We start from the raw sequence: 6,520 nt of genomic DNA, 5'->3' as shown, positions 1-6,520 counted from the left end.
CCTCTTCAGGCAGTGTAACTGGTAAAGATAATGGATGGATGAAATAAAATAACTGCAAACAACTCTCAGTTCAGTGGTATGAATGCACAACAACTGGGCCAAATGACCACACGACTCAATGTGAGCATTATTATGGAAGCTCTATATTCAGGTTAAATGACGTTTGACCCATCAGTCCATCAAAATCATGCCATCATAGATTTCCAGGGCCTCACAACAAGCAACTCCAACACTAACCCATCATAAAATGCACATTCGCTGATTTCATAAACAGCATTACAATCGACAAAATGCAGCTCATCCTGCTGACCAAGACCTACTGGTATGGTTAAATCTTCTTGACAGAACAAGCCAAAGCCTTCGTTCTTCATCAGCCCTGCAGGCAGGAATTTCCGAAGCAGAAGCATCGAAGGTCATGACACTAAGTCAACCACATATGAGACACACATTGCTGATATTTTTGGAACATCCTGTTAGTGTTGTAGAACATGAACATCATTGTACTGCGCCACGCTCAAAAGCTTGAAGAGCACCATTCATGTCCTTCCAGTCAGAAGCCAGTTTCCCTCTAACCCTCCATGTCCACACTTGACATATGACTGTATGGGACCATTTGTGTTGACAGGAAGAAGCTTTTCTTTCTTTGAGGGGATTTTTGTGGATATTTTGACAAGAAGCACTTGAGATTTTCCACTCAGGCAGCGTGAGCCACTTAACAGATCTTTGCATCTATGAAGTCTCAAGTTTATATGGCAAAGATGAAAATGTGCAGCAATTATCAGAGCATTTCTTCCTCTGCTTCCCACTCGCCCCTCTTTCCATCCTCAAGACATCCTCCACAGAAGAGGCCCATGAATTCTTCAGATTGTAACATAGCATGTGACTCCTACACAGCCACTTTATCACCAAATCTACAAGATCAATTTGTCCTCTGTGGTCGCAGTATTTTAGATACCGGGAATCTGTCCATAATGTTTTATGAGAAGTTAATTTTAGTGGAGGCAGTAATGAGGTTTGAAAACTAATTAGCTTTTAACCTGCTAGGAATGCAGGTTTCAAAGCAAAGGCTGGGATTTCTTTAAACTGAAGAAAAAGCACTTGACCCTTTTCACTTCACAGAAATCAGATGTGGGGAATAAAAATGTTCTGATAAATGGTGTAGTTGTGGGGTTTATGGCATTTCTGTCAGTTGGAGGGTGTTACAGAAATAGTTTAGTGTTGCCAAGATACAGTTTTGGCCGTGGAAGGATGTGATTTTTGGCAGAGCAATGAAGCAGGTTTGGCTGATACAAGTCCAGATATCTGTTCCTGATCCTCCATGCTGTGAGGGCATCAGGCAGGTGTCATGCTTGTTACATCCAAACGTGTATCATTCAGGTACAGTCAGTACAAGTAGAGTTCAGTACTTAAGTATGAATCTGAGGTACCGTTTTTCCATTTGATGCTACTACACAGTTCCACTCCACCATTTTTATATAGAAGCTTTACCTATCATGTACTTTTCTGGTTAGATATATCAAATATATGATAGACTCTTGTGAATTAAACTTTTCAACATACAATGAAGTAGTTAAAAATGCATCAGTAATCACAAGTTAATCACAAGCACGACACTTTTCTGCACAGCGAGTAAAAGTACTGCATTTCTTTAAATACAAGACCTTTACTTTTAAGATACTTTTAAATATTTTATATTACACTACTTCCTCCTTCACTTGAAGACTAATATCAGCTGAAGCTTACAGCGCCCTCTGCTGGAAATCACCAGAAACAACCCAAGTTGACAGTGTGGGCTTTATCCTAGGGGCGATCTCTAGCTACACATAACCATTGTTTACATTGTTGATTAGTCACTTCGCATGGTTATTGAATTAAAGATCCCCCTCACATTTAAACATATTCTGCTATGATTATTAATTTGTGTCTTGTATTTTTTTATTCATTAAAAATTCTTACAATTACATCTACCCCTTCTCCCTCACTTAAAACTCCAAAATCTCTGAATATCTCTCATTTAAAAGTTTGTGTACTGAAAACAAGATGTCTAGTTATTAAGACATTCTCAGGGTATGTGAACAGGAAGGTTGAAGTTTTCTCATTGCAGTTGTGTGTGTGTGTAAAAGTGTGTGTTGGACCGTGACTGGCTCCAGGATAGTTGAGAAATCACAAACTTGTATGTCCACATTTTAACCTGAGTGGTTATAGGGAGACTTTCCTCCAGGTGAATCTGAAAACAAGCTTCTGCACAGTGAAGGTCAAATGGTTTATGTAACAATAAGTAAAACACAGTACATTTTCCTAGAACCCTTGGTGATGTTTTCAAATGTCTTGTATTGTCAGATCAATAGTTCAAACCCCCAAAATACGGAGTTTACAAAGACAAAACATCAAATATTCACATTTAAGAAGCATTTATTCACATTTACTTGATAGGGTACTTTAAAATGTATCACTTGTCAAAAGTGTTGGTACTGCTTAAAAACTTCATTTTTTAAGCCAACATGGAAGAGAAGTCCTTAAAGTGTCTTGTGGTCAGACTGTTGAATCAGTGATTTAATAGAGTGTCAAATGATTTGCTACTGCCACACAGACCAGTGTGAGGTTTTCAGGCTGCCCATCATCTCTCACTGGCCACTAATCACATAAGAGACTAAACCTAGCACTATTTCTTGACCAACTAATCTGTCTAATGAAGATATTATCCTCACCACTTAAAGAGATTTCCATGAAGAGCTCATCCCAGAGCTCAGGTCCTCATCAGAGACAGATTCCTCAGATATTCCTCATCTATTCTGGGAGCCAAGCTGTCAATCATTCTTCCCTCATCAGGCTCTCAGATTCATATCAGATCCTGACAGCGACAGCTGTTACATAACCACAGCTAATCCACATGTAAGATGGAGCTCTGTGACTGAACACATATAAACACACACTCTGAACAGACAATAAAGGCCAGCAGCTGTCTCACACACACACACACACACACACACACACTCTGTGAAGACTACAGAGATGAAGCCTGAGACAAATCCAGTTCAAGCACCAGAGTGCAAATGGCCTACTTAGAGTTTAAACTGGGTAATTAGAAACCTAATCAAGGCATACTTTCTCACCCTTGATGAACACAATAAAATGCTCCTGTTCTCATACAATTAACATATAAAGCAAATATGGTAACAGGATAAAAAAAAATCATTTAAAATGCACTACAGTACAAAAGTATGAAAATGCATCTACTTACCTCTAATATATAGTACCTCAAATATACCGCGCCTCTAATTTAGTTGCTTGTTAGCTTCGTCAATAGTGACAGTATAGAAAGAAGCAGTGCAACAGATGCTGAAACTAATTAGCATCTATTAAAACAAGTCAATAAAGTGCACAGCTGTGCAGTGGTTGGCTCTGCTGCCTCACGGCAAAAAGGTTCTGGGTTTGAGCCTGGGCCTTTCTGTGAGGAGCTTGCATGACAGTATTGTACATGACTGGCACTCGGTTGCCAGTTTATTAGGTACACTAAGATAAAGTTAATGCAATAAACCCTCCTTCATGCAGGTGATAATGTTCAGTGTTTGCTGAACCTCTGTTGAGCTGCACTGCGTTACACAGAGAGGAGTTTCTGTTATTCAGCCTTGCCGACCCAAGTGGGGTGGACAAACTAACAGAAACACCTGTCACCTATAATATATTATGATTGTGTATCCTCCTGTCAGTCATATTACACTCTGGTGAGCAGCAGCTGTTACTGGGCAGTGAATACTGGTGACACTGCTGTTAGTGGGATTATGTAAATCCAAATATTTAGGCTGTGTGAAGGCGATCAGGTGTCTGCTGGACCCAAGGCTTCATGATGACTTTCTATCTAGACCGAGCATGCTACTGAATAACATGTTCAATAAGCCAATATTTCAGGTCAAAAGAGGCCATTTCTTTTATATGGCTGCCATGAATTTGGTACATGGTTAAGCATCTGCACTTTTCTGATGCTCGCGGTTTTCATTGTCTGCACAGTGATAAATTATATTACTAACCAAAAACCCATTCTCTGTAGAAGGAGCATCTTTCCCCCGAAGTAAAAATATTTTAATCCAGTAATCAAAATGTTTGAAAAGTCTCACTTTCCAGCTTCAGTGATGTTACAATTGAACCTAATACATGTTTATGTAACAGAGATCTGTGACATTCAGATCCACTGAGCTGCTGTGTCTGATTTTACAGTATAGAGTTTCTACAACACACAGGAGATTTCAGTATTTCAGTGCCACAAACCATAAAGCCCACAGAGCAGAAAGCCACCCCAAAATACGCTGCTACGTTCATGTGTGGTCAGGCTATTTAAAACCCTGCCCCATTAATCAACTAATGACCTCCCAATGGAATAAACTGTGTATAAATGATAATTATGCATAAATGTATTACTAGTAACAGCTCATATGATAGATAGATAGATAGATAGATAGATAGATAGATAGATAGATAGATAGATAGATAGATAGAAGTCTTGCATTCAAAATGTTACTCAAGTCAAAGTACAAGTATTAGCATCAAAATACACTTAAAGCACCAAAAATTTAAAATGCAGTGACACATTTCACATTAATATGCATTATTTTATTGGATTATAATTACTGATGGATGATTGCGTTCACTGTACTTTACGTTGCACATAGTAAAGCTGGGGCTAATATTAAGGCTGTCTGCAAGGGGGTAGGATTGGTAGGGACACAACAGCTCCAGTCAGATGTTAGCATGTGAGGGCACAACGGAATCTAACATTCACTCCAAAGATAATGCTCAGATATTGGTAGGGACATTTCTATCGTCCAAAAATATTGGAAGGAACATATCCATGCTGTCTATATACAAAACAACGCCCTTGTTTGTGTGTGTGTGTGTGTGTGTGTCATTTCTGCGTAGTAAACGTCCGATACCCATATTTCCGACGCAGCGTGGCCTGCGGACGTTGGGCCGTGAACACAGCACAACACGAACAGCTGGCAGAGAGCGCCGTGTTTTTCTTTGTGGCCGCAATAATACGGTGTTGGTTTACTAGCTCTGGGGATGTGGGCTCACCCTTTGTAACGCTTAATCAGAGGCTTAGCGAGCTTTGTCCGATTTATAACTTAATTATCTGTTAAACTGCGGCTGAGGGCCATGTGGGACAAAAAGCCGCGGACTGACCTCAGCAGCTGTCAATCACCCAGCACGGAGGACGGAGACTTCACACCGGACCAACTACTATCTGTCGCCATCTGCTGGTGGTGAGGTCTCTACTGCTGAGACAGACAACGTGCGTGTTGGAGATCTCACAAAATGCTATTTAGACCAATCAAAGGGATTAAACACGTTTTCAGAAACTATTTTACTGTGTTGACAAAGTTGCCGATTTCTCTCAATCAATCGTTGTCATATTATAAAAGAACTGTGTTTAGTGAAACTGACCGTTGTCAAAATAATAAGAACACTAAATATGAATATTGGATGTTTTAAAAAATGTTGGTAATAAATAATAAACAACACATTTCTTCTTGAGAGACAAACAAATCCTTTGTCAGGTGATTTAAAAATCACCCATTCATTCATGATGACATGCTTTTTATTCAGGATACAGTTTTCTTATTTTTCTTTAGTTTTTTTTCTAGCTCATTAAGATTAATTTCACTGCTAGAAATGAATAAATAACTGGTTACTTTAGCATCACATTCTCAAGTGTGAAATATCTGGTTGTACTGCATTGATTCTACACACTAATAATAAACACAACACAGATTCAGTAATGAGATGTTTGGACCCAGAGTTGGAATTATGGGGTTTTTATATTACTGCTGGGTCCTTTACCCAAGCTGAAATATGATTATTTTGACCCCACTTTGAGCCACAAACTAAATTTTATCATAAATTGACACAAATGTATTAATGGTTGTACAAAACACTTTGCATATGACACACGGAGAAGAAGAAGTCACTGACAAATAGCAACAATTACATTTAAATAAGCTTCATGAATAATTTTGAATTGATTTCTCAAGATCATGATAAATATTTTTATGCTTTGGCCAACATTATGAGAATAAAACGAAGATGTTATTGAAAGTGAACGCCTCGGTTCTATTTAATTTGAAGATGTCCAACACTAATACTAGCAGCTGCTTCAATTGGGTGTATGACATAAATAAAGATGTGGTAGGATGATACGTCTCCTCCAACAACCAGCTCACTAAGAGCTAACACAGACCAAAATGGGTGAAAACAAAGAAGAGAAGTGGAAACCTGAGTCTCCAGCTCAGAGGAACCCTCTCCTGCTCTCTGCTTGTCTGGGGTGAATATTAAGTGACAACTGGATGATTTGTCCTTGTGTTTGCCCTCCTCTGATACTTCCTCTCCGGGCATCATGTCCCCCGTGAGGAGGCTAATCTGCTCCCAGCGGGGCTCCTCCCAATGAAGAGCTGAGAAAAAACATTCAAACCTACAAGCTATTGTCCTGCTTCAGTCCAGGCTGCTCAGCCTTTTACATCAGTCAGCA

This window comes from Monopterus albus, unplaced genomic scaffold (assembly GCF_001952655.1).
Source record: "Monopterus albus unplaced genomic scaffold, M_albus_1.0 scaffold64.1, whole genome shotgun sequence".
NCBI lineage: Eukaryota > Metazoa > Chordata > Actinopteri > Synbranchiformes > Synbranchidae > Monopterus > Monopterus albus.
This window is presented reverse-complemented; position numbering follows the sequence as displayed.